This window comes from Engystomops pustulosus, chromosome 5, assembly GCF_040894005.1.
Source record: "Engystomops pustulosus chromosome 5, aEngPut4.maternal, whole genome shotgun sequence".
Lineage (NCBI taxonomy): Eukaryota > Metazoa > Chordata > Amphibia > Anura > Leptodactylidae > Engystomops > Engystomops pustulosus.
The window spans coordinates 25,730,716-25,749,476 of record NC_092415.1 but is presented as its reverse complement, the minus strand read 5'-3'; the positions used below and the strand labels follow the sequence as shown (position 1 = coordinate 25,749,476).

The 18,761-nt window shown below is 44.1% G+C and overlaps 1 long non-coding RNA gene across 1 annotated transcript in view; it reads right to left on the bottom strand.

The window, feature by feature from the left end:
• The window catches only part of LOC140132516 (uncharacterized), a 121,009-nt gene that overhangs the window by 58,944 nt on the left and 43,304 nt on the right, over positions 1-18,761 (bottom strand). The window contains exon 2 of the long non-coding RNA XR_011855668.1: positions 8,923-8,999. This is a non-coding gene — a long non-coding RNA (uncharacterized lncRNA). The remainder of the gene's footprint in view (positions 1-8,922; positions 9,000-18,761) is intronic.

Here is an 18,761-nt window from a genome sequence, read left to right as displayed (position 1 = left end):
AGTATACAGATGTCTTCTGCTACCACCAATGGATAACAGGAATCAGACATGAGAGTAGCAGAAATCGACAGGAGGGAGAGCTCCATAGTGACATCCAGATATGATCTCCTCTACATGGGTATCAGTGGTGTCTATAGATAATATAGGGGGAGATTTATCAGACGTGTCTGTGGTAAAACTGTTCTAGTTGCCCATGGATTACTAAATATTAATTACTATAATTTATTCCAACAGTTTAGGGAAGGAGGACATTGGAGGGAAAATGAAAAGATTTTAAAAAATTAACTATTCCCCAGGACTCACCATACGCTGGTGGAAGTTGAGCAGGTAATGTGAATTAAATTTATATAAAAGACATAAATTATTCTGATAGAGGCATTTTTAAAAAATCAGCATAGCATAGGCTTTTGGAACCAGTCAACAAGGTGAAAAATTAAATTTCTGGTGACAGGTTCGCTTTAAATGGGAACTGAGCTGCAGTAAATTGGTATGGCCACTACATAAGTGTATGGTGCTGTGTACTTGCAGTGAGTACAGCGCTCAGCACTGTGCCACTTTAAGCTACCATAACACTCGACCGTCCTGGATACAGCGGGACAGTACCAGATTTTCAGGGCTTTCCTTCCACCCCGGACGGTTGGGAGAATGGACGGGATTTCCAGGCTGTGTCCCACACATCTCTTCGATGTCCTGCCCCCTTGTTCTGACAAAAATCGTTTGGGGAGATGTGGGAGACACAACTACTCCGTGAGTGCTTTGAGTTCCACCTCCTGGTCTTGTAGCTACTTTATAAGGGAGCACTGCTATGGGGACACTATGAGGAGGGCTGCTGGGAGGACACTATGAGGGGAGCTTCTGGAGGAACACTATGAGGGGGAGCTGCTGGGAGGACACTATGAGGGGGAGCTGCTGGAGGGACACTATGAGGGGGAGCTGCTGGAGGGACACTATGAGGGGGAGCTGCTGGAGGGACACTATGAGGGAGGCTGCTGAAGGGACACTATGAGGGGGGCTTCTGGGAGGACACTATGAGGGGAGCTTCTGGAGGAACACTATGAGGGGGAGCTGCTGGAGGGACCCTATGAGGAGGGCTGCTGGAGGGACACTATGAGGGAGGCTGCTGGATGGACACTATGAGGGTGAGCTTCTGGAGGGACACTATGAGGGGGAGCTGCTGGGAGGACACTATGAGGGGGAGCTGCTGTGAGGACACTATGAGGGGGAGCTGCTGGAGGGGCACAGTATGAAGGGGAGCTGTTGGAGGGAACAGTATGGAGGGGAAATGCTGGGGAGGCACAGTATGAAGGGAACCTGCTATAAGGGCATGGCTAAGGGAAAAAGTGTACCACAACTTTCGTTCCTCTTTTACCGCTGCAAAAGTTTGAAGGTACAATTTGGCTATTGCTGTCAACTCATCGAAGTTAAGGTCTGGTCACCAATTTTATCAGTCCACAGTCCAGACATCATTTCTTACATAAATCTCTGCTGGTGCAATACATCATTGTAGTCTAGTCTGTTTAGCTTGTGTATCATTGTCTAGACTGGAAACCATTGTAGGACTGGAGCAGAATTAGTCATGTACAGGATTATTGTGGATTAAACAAAGCTGTTGGCAGCAGTTAAATTCCAGCGTGGGAGTTGCCATCTAGGGTTGGAGGGTCGCTCGCCGTGTGTCATGGGTGCCCCTACGACCCATATCCTGGGTCGCAGGCGCACCCGTGTGCCTTCTGGTGCACCCAGAGCCTGCCTGCAGGAGAAATCACCTCTCCTGGCTCCAGCGGGGGTCTCCGTGGCTCCCTGATTTCCCATTGTGACCTCGATTCTGTTCCTGACTCTGATCCCGTGCTGCCTGTCCTGACCTACCGCTATGTCCCCGACTCTAATCCTGTGCTGCCTGTCTAGACCTCCTGCCTGTCCCCGACCACGAGTTTGCCTGACGATTCTGCACTACACCTTGGCCGCCTGTGAGACGACCTGGTGGTACCACACTGCAACAAGTCCAACCTGCTTTGCGGCGGGCTCTGGTGAAAACCGGGTACCACTTAAACTACGGTCCCAGATGTCAGCTTACATCATCGTCCCGGGTGGTCCAGTGGGTCCAATACCCCTGTTTCCTGACATCTGGGAGTGACAGTTTGGTGCCATGTCAGTCTGGAGTCTTTATACGACTCCAGGACCCTTTATTTGGCAGGATCTATGACATATATGGCTATATGGTATGAGCATTTAGACCCCCTAGGGGGTCTAAAAAGCAGTTTTCAAAAAAGTTAAAAAGTTTTTTTTTTTTTTTTTAAATCTACAGTATTAAAACATAATAAAACATATATAAATGTGAAATCCCCGAGATCGTACTGACCCAAAGAATAAAGTAGAGGTGTCATTTGGAGCGCACAGTGAACGCTGTAAAAACAAGATAGTACAAATGTTTTTTTCTGCTATTTCATTCCATTTGGAATATTTTTTTTCGTAGTAACCGGCATGGAATATAACATTTTTAAAAATTAAAATTTGTTAGGCAGAGAGCAAGCCCTCTGCAGCTCTGTACATTGAAAAATAAAAAAAATTATGGAAGAAGAATGGGAGTGAAAAATGGAAACTCAAAAATTGAAAATGTCCTGGTCCTTAAGGGGTTAATATTAATTTATTAAAAGACAAATGTTTAATTAAATACTTCATAAAACCTAGCAGCTCATACTTATTATTAATGGTACATGAAAGTGACTGAACTCATACATACAGCAGCGCGATGTTGGAGCAGAGTGTTGCCCTCGCTGCTTGACATCTTCAACAGTCACCGAGCCGCCTGAACTGCTCCTATTTATAGAATATTATTCGGGTCGTGACCCTTGCATTGACCAATCAGCAGACTGTATGCACATTAATAATTACCACTATCCTCTGCATGAACTCTTGGAAGAATCCATCACTCACGCCAGAAACGGGGAGGGAATTATCACAAAGTACATACACAAAAAACTTTAAGGGGAGTTAAACATAGAGTTATGACTACATGTTGTATGTAAAAAAATGTTGGCGTAATAAAAAAATAATAAAAAAGTATGGTATATGAAATAGGAATATGAATTTATTGACTAATAAAATATTTCCTGTACAGCTTCTCTGTTCATGATTGGTGGTCTACGGGATGAAGATCATGAGATCTTACAAAAAAAAAAACTTTATATTTTGTGTCCCTTAATTCATATTTGGGCCCATCCACATGCGATTAAAGGGTTAGCCATGAATATAAAAGTTTACAAGAGACTAACAGGATCATCATATTGTACTAACCATGGTAGACTGTCTCTGCAATCCGTGGGGGCCGCAGGATGCGTTTTTTTATGGACTGCTTAATAACGGGCCAAGAACACGTTCAAAATGCCATGTGTGACCGCAGCCTAAGTGCCCCTGGTTTATCATGATGGATTTTTACGGTAGATTCCCTTACGCCCTAAATTCTTCCTGCTGAATTGGCTGGAAATGTTTTGATGCATGATAAATACATCAAACATGGCAGAAATGATGTCATAACCGCACATAAACTGATCAAAAATGTGGCAAAATTTGTAGCAAAAAAGAAGCATTTTGTCCCTGGTGTTTCATACCCGATTTTAATGGTAATTTTCCTTTAACTTATCCATCCACTGATGTCTAAAGATAAAGCTGATGACTATTTTCCATCACGCAGAGGTGAATGTGAAAGTGCTGTGAACGGCGATGTGACACATAATTTATCAGTGAAGTATGTAACGTACAGGGGCAGTAGTTAGCGAGACCTCATTATTCATCACAGCAGGTGGTCCGCCCTGTGCCTGGGTATGAAGCATTGGTCGGCTCAATGCTCACGCTATACCGGTTAGGGTCACATGCTTGGACTTGTCATTTTTGGAAAGCAGATGCAAAATATTATTAATCGGAACTGTCAGCAAGAGAAGGGAAGGCCGAATATCTGCTAGATCTGTTCATCATAATCTGTAGACACAATTAAAATAATATATAGCAGGTTAGTAATTAAAGGGATATTCCAATTTCAGCAAATAAGTGTTATTGTTTGTACAGGCGGTCCCCTACTTAAGGACACCTGACTTACAGATGACCCATAGGTAAAGACGGACCCCTCTGCCCACTGTGACCTCTGGTGACGCTCTCTGAATGCTTTACTATAGACCCAGACTGCAATGATCAGCTGTAAAGTGTCTGTAATGAAGCTTTATTGATAATCCTTGGTCCAATTGCAGCAAAAAATTTTGAAACTCCAATTGTCACTGGGGCCAAAATTTTTTTTGTCTGGATCTACAATTATAAAATATACAGTTTCGACTTGCATACAAATTCAACTTAAGAACAAACCTACGGACCCGGGGACTGCCTGTATAATGAAAAGTTATCCAATAAACTTTCTGTATCAATTCCTCACGGTTTTCTAGATCTCTGCTTGCTGTCATTCTATAGGAAGCTTCATTGTTTATTTCCAGTGGACAGAAATCTGTCCATGGTCCCACAAGGGGGGGGGGGGCTCGTTATATCACACTGCTCTGATTACTCTCTATTATACTAACGAGCCGAGCACCCATGTGCCCATGGTCAGATTTCTGTCCACTGGAAGTAAAATAGAAGCTTCTTATAGAATGACAGCAAGCAGAGATCTAGAAAACTGTGAGCAATTGATACGGAAAGTATATTGGAAAACTGTCTAACATTTTATCATGTAAACAATAGCATTAATTTGCCGAAATGAGAACACCCATTTAAGCAAAAAAATTGGAAAGCTTTTGTGGGTGTCATGAATAATAATTATAATAATATTTAATAATTTATTAAATAAGTATACATAATTTATATTTAGATAGCGCCATCATAGTCTGTGGCGCTTATGAATAAAAAGAGGACACCATTGGAGTCGCAGAAGAGGAAAGTGGTTTTATTATTTTAATACAGGGGGCACAATATATTTAATATTACTACGGGGGGCAAAAGACCACCAAATATTATATATATATTTGATATATACCCTGGTGCATTGTTACCCCACTCAGGACTTGGCATAGAAATGTGCCATATCCTGCGCCTGAACCCGGCACCGGCTACAGCTAGCGCACAGGCACCAGACCACCCCACCCCACGCTGGCCCAAAGCATGACCTGGCACCGCCGCCCTCCTCACCCAACTGGCAGAGTAGAGCTGGGAATTGTGACTAAGTCACGGCTTGTACACTTGGTTTAGGGCGTACAACCGTGATAAATACCCGCCTATGTACCCTGACATGTTGCTGTTTAGCAATACTTTTTCACAAAAAATTTATTAAAAAATTGCAATGGCGTATGATTCAAACTCTGCCCCCGACAATTGGGTGGCCAGAATGATACCATTTATCAAGTCAGAAAAACAAAGCTTGGATACATTATGGGGTATATTATGTATCAGTCTTATGTATATTCTCAGAGGCCATTTTTAATTATTGTATTGTGGTTTCCTTTCACAGCAGACTAGGTATTTGACAGAAGAGTCCAATGTCACGGGTTGTATCCTTAATTTGCATCCTCCTAAGTGGTTAGAGACACTTATTTGGGCTGACCTCGTATCAAATTTAACATGCAGTCCGACAGAATTGTGTGGCACGCCCTATATTAAGGTGCACCAAAAAAAAGCTGGTGCCCTCTGTCGGAGCAGTGCAGATTCATGAAGAACGAGCACCACAAATCCTGAATCTGTCGCCCCCTGCCCACTACACAGGTAACTGCACATAGTACAGACTGCACTGTTCTTAGTAAATGTGGCCCATTATTTTATTCTGCAGCAATAAGCCACAACACATCTGGACCCAAAATCGTCATGAACTTCTGGAGGAGAAGACATGTCATCTGTGTGGTGCTAGATCCCAATTTTGCCTGTGTCTGATCAGTTCTTTAGTCACTCTCTTTAAACCTATCATCACCAGTCACTCATTTAGTAACTCACTTTGAACCTATCTTCAGCCCTTTTTCTGCCCTATGTCCCCATAGAGAAGTGATGGCAAACCTTTTAGACACTGAGTGCCCAAACTACAACCAAAACCCACATATTTTTTCAAAGTGCCGATGCAACTTACTACTCCCTGCTCTTTCACAGGTTTAAATTGTATAGGCACCTGATGACACCAATACAGAAGAAAGAAGGAGAAAAAGTTTGGATTATTATTGTAGCTTCCTTCTGGGGTCCTGGGCTGCCCGGGACTGCAAGAGGCCTTGAGTCCTGTCTGGCGAACTGTACCCTGGAGTGTTGGCATGGGTGCCCATAAAGAGGGCTCTGAGTGCCACCTCTGGAATCCGTGCCATAGGTTCGCCACCACTGCCATAGAGAATAGTGTGCACATTGCTAAAGTGTTTTTATAAGAAAACTGTCCTTTTCCGATAAAAAAAAAGTCAGATGAAAGCTTACCTTTCTCTCTGCAGAGCAGTATCCTGTGTCCCATGGGAGTGGCCAATGAGGAGCTGTTCCCCCTTAACCCTCAGGAAACCGCTCCGTCATGCGTCTATTTCAAATAGGAGTGATATGGACGTTTCTTTTATTTGAAATTGACAAATGACGGAGCTGTTTCCCGAGCGTTGGGGGGAAACTGCCTCTCGCTGGCCACTCCCATGGGACACTGCTCTGCAAAGAGAAAGGTAAGCGTTCATCTATCTTTTCTTTTTCTTGGAAATAGGCAGTTTTATTATACAACCACTTTGGAAATGTGCACACTATTCTCTATGTGGACATGGAGGAGCCAAAAAAAGAGCTGACAGGTTCCCCTTAAAAAAATTCAAGCAATGTTTTAAATTATATTTGATCAAAGAAAATACATGTGTAACACCCCTGCCAACATGTAGACAAGGGAGTGCTTGCGAATAAGGCCCTTTATCTGTAGGATTCCTCTAGAGGAGTCTGATCAACTCACTTTTAGGGTAATACAGTCATTGTAAGGTAATTAGACCCTGGTAGACCCTGCCTGTACAGCAAGGGTTAACAGGGTATGTGTTTTGATTTACTGTCATCCAATTGTATTCCAATCTGTAAACTGGAGTGTGATTGGAGAGTGAGCCACCACCTGACCAGGGTTTGACAAAACCCCTATACAGGAAGGGGCAAGTCCTCTTAGGATCATGACCTCTTGCCAGCCAGGTCTCTTACAAGCGAGACCTTAGAGCACATGCTCTTACCACAGGCCTCTTAGGCCTCAGCTCTCAATATAGAGCACAGACTGTCAGTGACCAGAGAGACAGTGTGACTCACACCTTCCATGCTACACACAGAACACCCAGGACAAAGCTGCAGCTTCCATACCTGGACACAGCTGAATCTACTCCTGAGGATCACTCTCCATGACCACTCCAGTAATACGTAATCTCCAACAATCCAGCATCTGTAACCAGATCGTTTGGCCCGTTGCCTGCAGTTGTTCGAATAAAGAACCGTGAGTTGTTTTGCACAACGTTGCCTCCGTCTGTTGCCTGAATACGGCTATAACACCAAGGGCGCCCCATCCATTACCCAGGGACTCATACTACAGACATTAAAGGGGTTGCCCCAGGGAGAACCAGTACACCAGCCCTCCGGTCCCCAAACCAAGCAACGTGACAACACTGTGACAACTCCGGTATTCTGGGCCCCGGCTGCCTCCAGGCCCCAAGAAAAGGCTAGTCCCCGGTGGGGGATGTTGCACATGTATATTTCCCGGATCCTGGACCAGTGGGCCCCATGTACCGCAATCTAACACTGGGGAGGAGGATGAGTATACAGAAGTTGTGCCCAACTTTGTGAAATGGTACCAAGTGAAGTGTTTCACACTAAATATAAGTAAGAGAGGGCAGTACACTATATAAACATTTTTTTTAAGGCATTAGTGTTTTTTGTTTTGCTTTAGTGTTACACTGGATGACATTTTGACCGTAGGCCTATGATCACATGCAAACAGATAAAACAGACGCAGCTTATAACACTACGAGGCAGCGTAAACAGGTTGAGTTATTTTCCTCTCGTCCTCTTCCAGAAGAGGCAATTGAATTATGATTGCAGGAACATTTTGCACACTACGGCTCGGTCTTTGCAGCGCTGGGCATGAGTCAGGATGTGAGGAATAAGCTATTTTTATTAGTTTTAGCAAATTCTATTGTGCATTATCCTTATCAATGTAATTTAGCGCGGTTAAAGTAGATGAGTCAGCAGTAAAGGCGCTTTGTAATTTGTTTTTCTCAAATTGCCTCCGGGGAGAAATATTTGATAGAGACTTTATGATGTTATTTTGTGGCCTGTGAAGGTAAAACCTCCAGACTGATAAATGATGCAACGTTCGAGAGCAGGAATCTGCTGCATGCCAACTACAACGCTGCCAAAATCAGCACTCGGCACACGCTGTATTTCATGTGATATGGTGCAGGGAGTGGCTCATGCTAAATACATAGATATAAAGGAACCTCAGTGATGGCTGATGATGTTATAGTCGCGTGCCTATGGTATCACCATGTAAGGCCAATTTCACTGGGGATGGGGGTGAAGTGTGCTGGATACCTATATACCTGGGGGGCAACAGTGTGCTCTATACCTATATAAAGCAGTGGTGCAGTGTGCTGAATATCTATGCACTAGAGGAGGCGGGAGGGCAGTGCGCTGGATACCTATATACTGGGGGAAAAGGCAGTGTGCTGACTACCTATATACTGGGGGAGGGCAGTTTTCTGGGTACCTATATACTGGGGGCAGTGTGCTGGTTACTTATATACTGGGGAAGACAGTGTGCTGTCTACCTACCGGTATAAAGGGGGGGAAGCATGTCAGAGGGTATTAAAACCTTTCATCATGTAAAAATTACCTTCCTGGTGACAGGTTCCCTTTAAGAGGTTGACTCAGCAAATAATTGATATCGTTTTTGTAATTACAGGTTATACAATTTTCCAATATACTTACTGTATCAATGCCTCATGGTTTTCTAGATCTCTGCTGCTGTCATTCAACTGGAACCGTCAGTGGATAAAAAAAAGACCCTGTAAAAAGAAAAAGAGGCATGTGTTACATAGCCAAAAAACACAATTTTATTTAAATAATCAACACAAACATAGAACAACACACATCCAAAGAGCAAAATAAAAACATTTAAAAAGGATGCAAAACTATGCAACCATGTAAGTAAGTCACCTGGAGCCTGACACCTAATAATGTCAGGTCCTCCAGACCTGGGCCCCCTACCCAGACAAACCCCACAAACTGGAAAAATTGTATGATTACCGGGTGGCCGGGAATGTAGGTGTGTGGACTGCAGTGTGGTACCCACTAGCAGTGGGCTCAGCAAGGAGAGATGGAAATCTATGCACGGATGGTGCAAAAATAGTCCTGCTGAGTCATGGAAATAACCCAGATCACAGACCACCCAAAATATAGGCCAGTACCTGGAGATTACCAGGGAGTGGGATGCGGGTGAGGGCTCAGGAGGGGTCGCCCCCTCCTGGGTTATTTCCATGACTCAGCAGGACTATTTTTGCACCATCCGTGCATAGATTTCCATCTCTCCTTGCTGAGCCCACTGCTAGTGGGTACCACACTGCAGTCCACACACCTACATTCCCGGCCACCCGGTAATCATACAATTTTTCCAGTTTGTGGGGTTTGTCTGGGTAGGGGGCCCAGGTCTGGAGGACCTGACATTATTAGGTATCAGGCTCCAGGTGACTTACTTACATGGTTGCATAGTTTTGCATCCTTTTTAAATGTTTTTATTTTGCTCTTTGGATGTGTGTTGTTCTATGTTTGTGTTGATTATTTAAATAAAATTGTGTTTTTTGGCTATGTAACACATGCCTCTTTTTCTTTTTACATTTGACTGTTTTGCATGTGTTTAGCCCTCGATAGGGTGTTATACTCTGTGTAGATCCCAAATCCCTTCCTAAAAAAAAGACCCTGGTCATATGATGTCACGCAGATGCACAGATGCACGGCAGTACGATATAACGAGCCATGCATCTGTGTGCCATCACATAACCAGGGATATAGGGATATAGTGAGCCGTGCACCTGTATGCCATCACATGACCAGGGATATAATGAGCCATGCACCTGTGTGACATCACATGATCAGGAATATAATGAGCCATGCACCTGTGTGACATCACATGACCAGGGATATAATGAGCCATGCACCTGTGTGACATCACATGACCAGGGATATGAGCCATGCACCTGTGTGACATCACATGACAAGGGATATAATGAGCCGTGCACCTGTGTGATATCACATGACCAGGGATATAACGAGCCGTGCACCTATGTGACATCACATGACCAGGGATATAACGAGCCGTGCATCTGTGTGACATCACATGACCAGGGATATAAATCCCAAAAACCATGAACAGTCCGCCGAAAGTGCGATCCCACTGTCGTTCTCAAGTAGTGGCTATCTCTATATCTTCTTATGGCCTTATTTTGGTGAACATTTTTATGTTTAATTATGCAAATGAGCCTCATGGGCTCCTGTCGATGTCACAGAAGTCCCTTCTGGCTGTATCTTCTTCTAATTAGCATGCCTCTGAGGCTTATTTACATAATTTTTAAATATTATGTTCTCCAAAACTAGGCCATTAGAAAATAAAGGGAGATCAGATCCTGTTTCAGGGGACACACACCAGAGTGTGATTGTACTTGGTGAACAGCAGGGGATTTAAAAAATAGTAAAAAAAAATGCATCAAAAATATATATATAAATCACCCCCTTCATTTTGTATTAAAACACAATAAAACCTATATAAATGTGGTATCCCTGTGATTGGAACTTTGAAATACAATTTGTTATGCGGGAAGCAAGCCCTCTGTACATGGAAAAATAAAAAAGTTATGGATTTATGAAGGTGGGGAGTGAAAAATGGAAACACAAAAACAAAAAAGGGCCAAGTGGTTAAGGGGTTAAAGTATTACAACAACAGTGGTGTAACTTGAAGCTGATGGGCCCCAGTGCAAAGTCTGTGCCAGGGCCCCGACTATAATGTATGGTTTATAGTAATAGTCTTCTCATATGGGAAAGGGACACCTTATGGGCCCCCTAACCTCTTGGGCCCAGGTGCGACTGCAACCTCTGCCTACACGCTTGGACTTGAGTGCGGGCGTATGATAGCCCCGCCGCTGCTCCGGCCCAGCCAGATAAATGAGGAGGCTCTGGCCACTTGATGTTTGTGACGGGGGCCTGCGCAGCACTTATTTCTATACCAGGCCCTTCCTGACGTAGAAATGAATGCAAAAGGCAAATTTTCAAGTAAGAAAATTCACCAGCTGCAGCGAGTGCACAGGCACGGGGACAGGAATCCCCAAAATGGCCCACTCCCCACCGGCCACGCCCACTCTCTGTCTAGCCACGCCCCAGGGGAAAATAATCACAAGTGCTAGTAATAAGCTAACGTGTCGCAGGAGCCCTGATAAATACCCCCAACATGTCCCCCATGCTGAGGGATTCATTCCCGTTATTCCCCCAACCACCACACACAGGACTGTTATGTAGGGGAAGTCACGCTGATGATGCGGCAGCGGAAACAGATAAGGATTGAATTGTAAATATTTACTTCCAACAATGAACATTCACAAAGCCATTTATAGGGACCCGGTGGCCATTTGCAGACATAAATGTGTCTGCGTGTTCTCTCAGGCTGATAAATTGCTTACACACTGATTATGGCAATAGCCCGTTACTAAGTAATAGGCACCATGTTGGTTTTTCCGATAACAAGCGCAATATGCTACGACGCGCTGTCACTATCAGTACTGATCCCAGGAAACCCTCCGGAAATATCAGCTGTCACATGTAGAGCCACACATCACTCCTACAGCATGACACAAGGGGGGTCATTTATCTTCAGTCGTCACATCTGCGAGTGTTTTTTCTTGTTCTTTCCGACTTTTGGACTTGTTTGATTTTGGAAGAAGAGAACATGAGAAGACCCGTCTGCCCTTGTTTTGGTGGTTTTGAGGAAAGGTAGAGTAAAGGGGCGGTGGGTGGATTTTTCTCTTGACAAATTGTTGATGGGAGGAGGAAGGGGACGGGGGTCATTAGCATCATAGCAGCTTGGCAGGTTAAGGGTCCTTGGAGTTGGCCGGGCAGTGAGAAAAAGGGGGACAGGGTGGCCTGTTATACACAAAACCCCCCTAGTTATAATTCAAAGAGGTGGTAAGACGGGTTGGGCTCCTGCTGGGTGGTGTCCTGGGGAGTAAGGTGGATATAGGTGTATATACCTATATTTCAATATTTAATAGCCATCCGCAAGGAAAATTTGGTGCTCTCAAACCTGAGGTAGCGGTTGGGGTTAAGGAAAGAAGCAGAATGCCGACTAAAACTAAAACTAATAACCATGGTGGGTGCTTGCACCGATCGCAACTATTAACTCGCCGGCAAAGCTGCCGGAGGCATTTAAAAAAACGCGGCGGGTGGGATCTTGGATCCGATCGTCGCTTCCCCGAATGTCATCGGTTGGGGGGCGATCGTTTGCCGTGACATGCAAGGTTTCTGCAGATTCGTCACAATGCGGCAGTTACTTACCCGGTCCTGTCGCAATCCCGCAGTGCGTTGTCCGACGAGTATTCGGGTCAAGCGCGATTCACGTAGCTCGTGCGCCCGAGTTCCTGCATCCGTCGCTTCTGCGTCGAGGTCCGCCGGAGTTCACCTTCTTCTTCCCGGTGCTTGTAAGTGCGTATCTTGGGACACATTTCTAATTTTTAAATCCCACACGTCCGAATCTGTCAGGTTGTTCGACGGCCCGCCTCCCGGTTTCTGTTGCGTGCAAGCCAATGCGGCAAAATCTGATCGCGTGCGCCAAAATCCCGGGGCAATTTGGGGCAAAATGGAAATTGTCTGGAAACCTGACGAAAATGCATCCGACGGACCCTTAGTAAATGAGCCCCAATGAGTCATTGTAATGAATACTGTGCAAAAATGCCATATACTACAATACTGTAGTATTGCAGTATATGGTAAGAACAATCAGACCCTCTAGGGTTAATGTACCCTAGACAGTCTAAAAAATAGTAAAAAAAAGTTTCAAAAAAGTTTCAAAAATTATTTAAAAAACCCAAAAGTTCAAATCACCTCCCCTTCCCTAGAACTGATATAAAACGTAACAAACAGTAAAAATCACAGACACAATTGGTATCACCAGGTCCAAAAATGGCCGATTTATCAAAATATAAAAACGGTTATTGCCGGCGGTGAACCCCATGAAGGAAAGTAGTGCCCAAATGTCCGAAACGCGACTTTTACACCATTTTACATCACATAAAAAAATGGAATAAAAAGTGATCAAAAAATTACACAGATCTCAAAATGGTAGCAATGAAAACATTGTCTAATTTCGCAAAAAAATGACACTTAACACAGCTCTGTACAGCATGAAAAAATCGTCAGAAGATGGCAAACATTTTTTTTCTTTTTTGTACACAATCGTTTAACTTTTGAAAATATATTAAAACACAATAAAACCTTTATAAATTTGGTATCACTGTGGTTGTACCGAACCATAGAATAAAGCACAGGTGTTATTTGAAGCTCACGGTGAAAGTCGTAAAAACTGAGCCCACAAGATGTAAACACTTTTTTTTTCCAATTTTTCCACATTTGCTATTTTTTTACCAGCTTCCCAGTACACAGCACAGAATAATAAATAATGTGACGGAGAAGAAAAATTTGGTACGCACAAAATAAGCCCTCACACAGCTCTGTACACAGAAAATTGAAAAGTTATAGATTTTTGAAGGTGGAGAGCTAGAAATGAGCCAAAAAACCCTGCGTCCTGAAGGGGTTAAGGCGAGAAAGCAGCGCACCGTTCTCTCCAGGGAGACCCGGGCATAGACAGAAGGCTCCATTCTGAATTTTGTTACCATCTCCAAATCCTCTCTGTGTTTAACCATATGTCAATGGTGGGGAACTTACTGGTGTAGAACTAGATTTCCTAGTTATTACTATCAGATCACTATAGCCCCTTCTACACTCGCAATTCGTGCTGCCCGGGTCGCAAGGCCCGAACTCTGCAAACTGGAACTGAAGTCACATGCTGGGGCACATTTACTTACCTGGTCCCTACCCGATCCCCGAGGTGCGTTGTCCACGGAATGCCCAATCAAGAAGATTGTGCACCCGATATCCTGCATGTGTCGCTCCCCCGCTCAAGTCCGTCGGAGTTCACATCTTCCTCCCGGTGCATGTAAGTGCTTGGCTTGCGACACAAATTGATTTGTTAAATCCTGCGCGCAGTCCGAATCCGTCCCCCGATTTGTGTTGTGAAAGCCGGCGTGATTGTGACACAAAACGATCGCGTGCGAGGCAATCCCCGAAAAAGTCAGAAAACCCAACGGAAAATGTGACCCGGGACCTTAGTAAATAAGCCCCGCTGAGTTCAGTTCCGGTTTGCCGTGCAATCCGGGCAGCACGCGCGAGTGTAGAAGGCGCCTAATACCTCTTGATGTACCACAAACATTAAAGGTAAATTTATAAAATGAAAGGTATGATTATTGAAGAAACAGTGCCACTCTGGTACATAGGCAGTTTCTGGTATTGCAGCTCACATACTCTTCTGATACCAAACAACCATTTCAAAGATTTTGTTGTTGCAGTTGATCCAAATCAGGCTGTTACTGTGTAAATGTTATATCTAATCTGTGACCCAATACAAGGTCCATCTCACAGCTGGCACCATGCGCAGAGCAGCAGCTGATCACAGATACAGTGTAATCTCTAGGCAATCAATATCTGTATAAACACAGTGTGATGGGAAGAAGCTACAGATCCAATTGTACAGGGATCATTTCTCTGCAAAACACTTATTCCCCGGGAGGTCGAATAAATGTCACATCGTGAAGAAAGCAAAATGCAAATGATTAGTTCTGAAAATCCATGAAGCCTCCGCTGTGCTGACCACGTATCAGGCCGTGTCACCTGGTTCTTCATGTGCGTAAATCACTTCAAGATCAAATGTTTATCATCTGTTGCCCACATATAGGTGCAGAGAGGTCAAGCACGGGGGACAGGGTCGGCACCAGCACTGGGCATACCTGGGCAAGTGCTGGGGCCCAGAGCTGTTTTGGGGGCCCACATAAGGCTGTACATAAGAAATCCATGGGGGTGAGGATTGCTTTATATAAAATAACCATGAGGGGGCTGTTTGGAATGATAAACTAGGGAATCTTTTAGAGAACAGGAGACTGTTTAGGTTTCTGAATTTTTACTGTAAAGGGGCCCACTGAGGCTCTGTAGCCCAGGGACCTACTGAATCCTATTGCCGACCCTGATGGGGGGCATGTATAATGAAGAAGTGTTTGCGTAGCTGTGATACTTGCCAACATTGGAATAAGCATCTTGGATGTATAGGATTCATGTGCTAAGCTAAGCCCTGTTTCTTTTGCAGATAACCCCAAATATCAGGAGGCTGGGGTGCTGCTAGCTCCTTCAGGTGTTGATGCTTTTCTACCCGTGACCTCAAAAAAAGTTCCTAAATTTTCAACAATAGGTGATACCAACCCCAAAATGGTAACACTGGAAAAAGCATCTCGTCCCGCAAAAAACATGCCGTCACATGGCCCCAATAACTAAAATGCGAAAATTTTATAGCCTACAAAAGGGGCCAATGAGGAAACTAAAATCCTGGCAGCTGCAGGTCCCTCCTTCCCTTCTGTGCCCCGCCGTGCGTCCATAAAACAAGTAACGGCCACATGTGAGGGGTCTCTGCACTCAGGAGAAATTTTATAACAAATTGTATGGTGGGTTTTCTCTTTTTATCTTTTGGAAATGTGTACATTTTAGGTCTAAATGAACGAATAACCGGCAAAATTTGACCATTCTAAATTTCACCTCCATTTTGATTCAATTACTATGAAGATCTCAAGGGGTTAACATTCTTCCTAAAAGCTGTTTCTGATAGTTGGAGGGGTGCAGATTTGAAAATGGGTTGGTTATATAGGGAGGTTTTAATGCTAAATATGTAAAATTTCATTCAACACAGTATTTATCCCCAAAATAGCCGTGTGACATCAAAATAAATTATTTTGACATTTCAAAAAGGATGAAAATGTAAAGTAGACAAATGGGAAATGTTATTCCGCAACTTATTTAGGTGGTAAATCTATTTGCCTGAAAACGCAATGACTTCAAATTTCGAAAATGGCAAATTTTTCCAAAAATTCATCATTTTTTTTTTTTTTTTTGTAAATAAACGCAAAACTTATCAGCCGACATTTACCAGTAAAATGAAGTACAACATGTGGGGAAAAAACAATCTCAGAATCTCTTTGATAAGTAACAGTGTTCAAAAGTTATAAACATATAAAGAGACGCAAGTCAGAATCCAAAAAATGGGGCTGAGCCTTAAGCTGCAAAATGGCTGCGTCCTTAAGGGGTTAACAGAGAAATGAAAGAGTCTCAACTCAACATTCAGCACAAATGTATTGTGTTTTTCTTACGATGAGTTACAAGAGTCATGAAAAAAGCTTTTCTGTGGTTCCAACAGTTCATAAATATGGCGCAGGTATTCTAGACACATGGTAACATGGACCCCAAAATTGGTGTAAAGACGATAAGTGCTCCAGTATGTGATTATTTACAAGTCTGAGCTTTGCTGAATAGGAGAAGCAGCAGGAGATTATGGGGGTCATTTACTAAGGGCCCGAATCGCGTTTTTATGGCAGGTTACCTGAATTTTTCCGTTTTGCGCCAATTTTCCCTGAATTGGCCCGGGATTTCGGCGCACGCGATCGGATTGTGGCACATCGGCACCGGCGTGCACGTGAAGGAATTCGGGGGGCGTGGCCGAACGAAAACCCGACAGATTCGGAGAAACCGCCGCATTTAAAAAAAAAAAGTGTCGCTGGACACGCACTTACCTGCACCCGGCCCGGCTTGGTGAACTTCAGTGCACTCCGATGAACTTCAGCGCAGCAGCGAAAAGCCTACTTTGTCTGGTAGCTGCTGGATGGTGGAGCAGACAGGTAACAAGGAGTCAAAGACAGGCCAGCGTGCACACATAAAACAGAGGGACAAACAACATATACAGACAAACAAGCAGAGACGCACAGAACTGGGTCAAAACCAAGATGATGGCGAAGGCACAGAATTGAATAATTAGAGAGAGATTGAGTAAACGTAGCAGAGGTCGGATACACAGAATAGCAAAGTAATAACTATTAGCAATAGGGAAATGTATAAGAACACTAGTAGAACCAGCCAGGTGTAATGGTACTGAGCAGATACATAAAGGAGTTCCTGGACGCGGCTCTCGGAAGCTAATTGGACCGGCTGTCCATTACTTTAGTTACCCTTGCTAGACAGGGCGGGGCAGCAGAGAACTGGGCGTGGCACAGCAGCAACCTTAGCCACAGTACACAAAGGAAAGTTGAACCATGGGAGCTTCTTAGACAATGTCCTCACAAGCAGCCAAAAGTCAAACTGGTTAGGTTAGCCAATGGGTCAAGTCTCCTGTTCTACACAAACTTAGGCTAAGTTCACACCTGCATTTGCCAAGTTTCATTCACCTTTCCGTTGCATAGTCGCATCTTTCTTCTGCTATTAACAATGTAAGCATAACGGAAGGTCCATTGAACTCAATGGGGAACGGAAGGTGAACAGAAGTTAGACCTCCCATTATTGCTCTCAAAGGAGATGGTGTAATAATGGAAACCACCAAAGCAGATGTGAACAGTGCCTTAGCTTTAGAGGGGTGGTATGCGATTGGAAAGAATTTTCCATTCCAATATGACTTTCTTTTGGTCTGTTCGTTGCTTTGAACATGCCGCGAGAAGGTTACGGACGGCCACCCCTTCCCTGTGAAGAATAAACCTCTTGATCGGTCTTGATTTTAGAGGGTAAAATATTCCCTGGCTCGAGTATTTCTGCGTTTATCGCTCTCATTCTGATGATCGCATTCAGCTACTTCTGAAAGAGTAAAAGAATTCTTTTCAGCTTAATGTGCGATTCTGAATGGGAACGCTGAAGAGGCCTCTCATCTATTTGAGATTTCAACTTGCAGACATAGCAACCGATGTCGTTCTTCAGAGCAAGAAGATAGAGGAGAATAAGGGGACGCCCGCCAAGCTCTGATGAAAGCCTCATATTGTTATTCTAGTTCATGCAGATTCTAGATTGACAAAAATACTTTAACAATCAGACAAACGAGTGGAAATGAGGACAGCGCAGCCGGCGAGAAATCTGAATTGGGAAGTCGTTTTATGTAGGGGGTCAAACCCATGTATGCAAAACCTGCAAGTAGCGGCTATGGTCTGCAAAAATGTATATATCACAGTATGATTCACGTTCACTTAGAGGGCTACCACCAGTCCCCTAGAAATGCTGTACATCTGCAGTCCTCATTGTGTTACTATTCGCTAAGTAGGAGTATGAAGCCCCAACATACACAACTGATAACCTTGGCTGATCATATTATGTGTACGGGGCCTCCTGAATTTCCCCTGATGGCAGACATTGAGGCTCATTTACTAAGGGTCCGAACGCCGCACTTTCATCGGGTTTCACAATTTTTAATTAATTTTTAAATTAATTTTTTAATTATTAAATAATTTTGCGCCGAATTGGCCCGGGTTTTTGGCGCACGCAATCGGATTGTGGCGCATCGGCACCGACTTGCATGCGACAGAAATCGGGGGCGTGGCCGTCGGAAAACAGACGACGGATTTGGACAAACCGCGGAATTTAAAAAAGGAATTGTGTCGCAAGATCAAGCACTCACATGCACCGGGAAGAAGAAGGTGAACTCCGGAGGACCTCAGCGG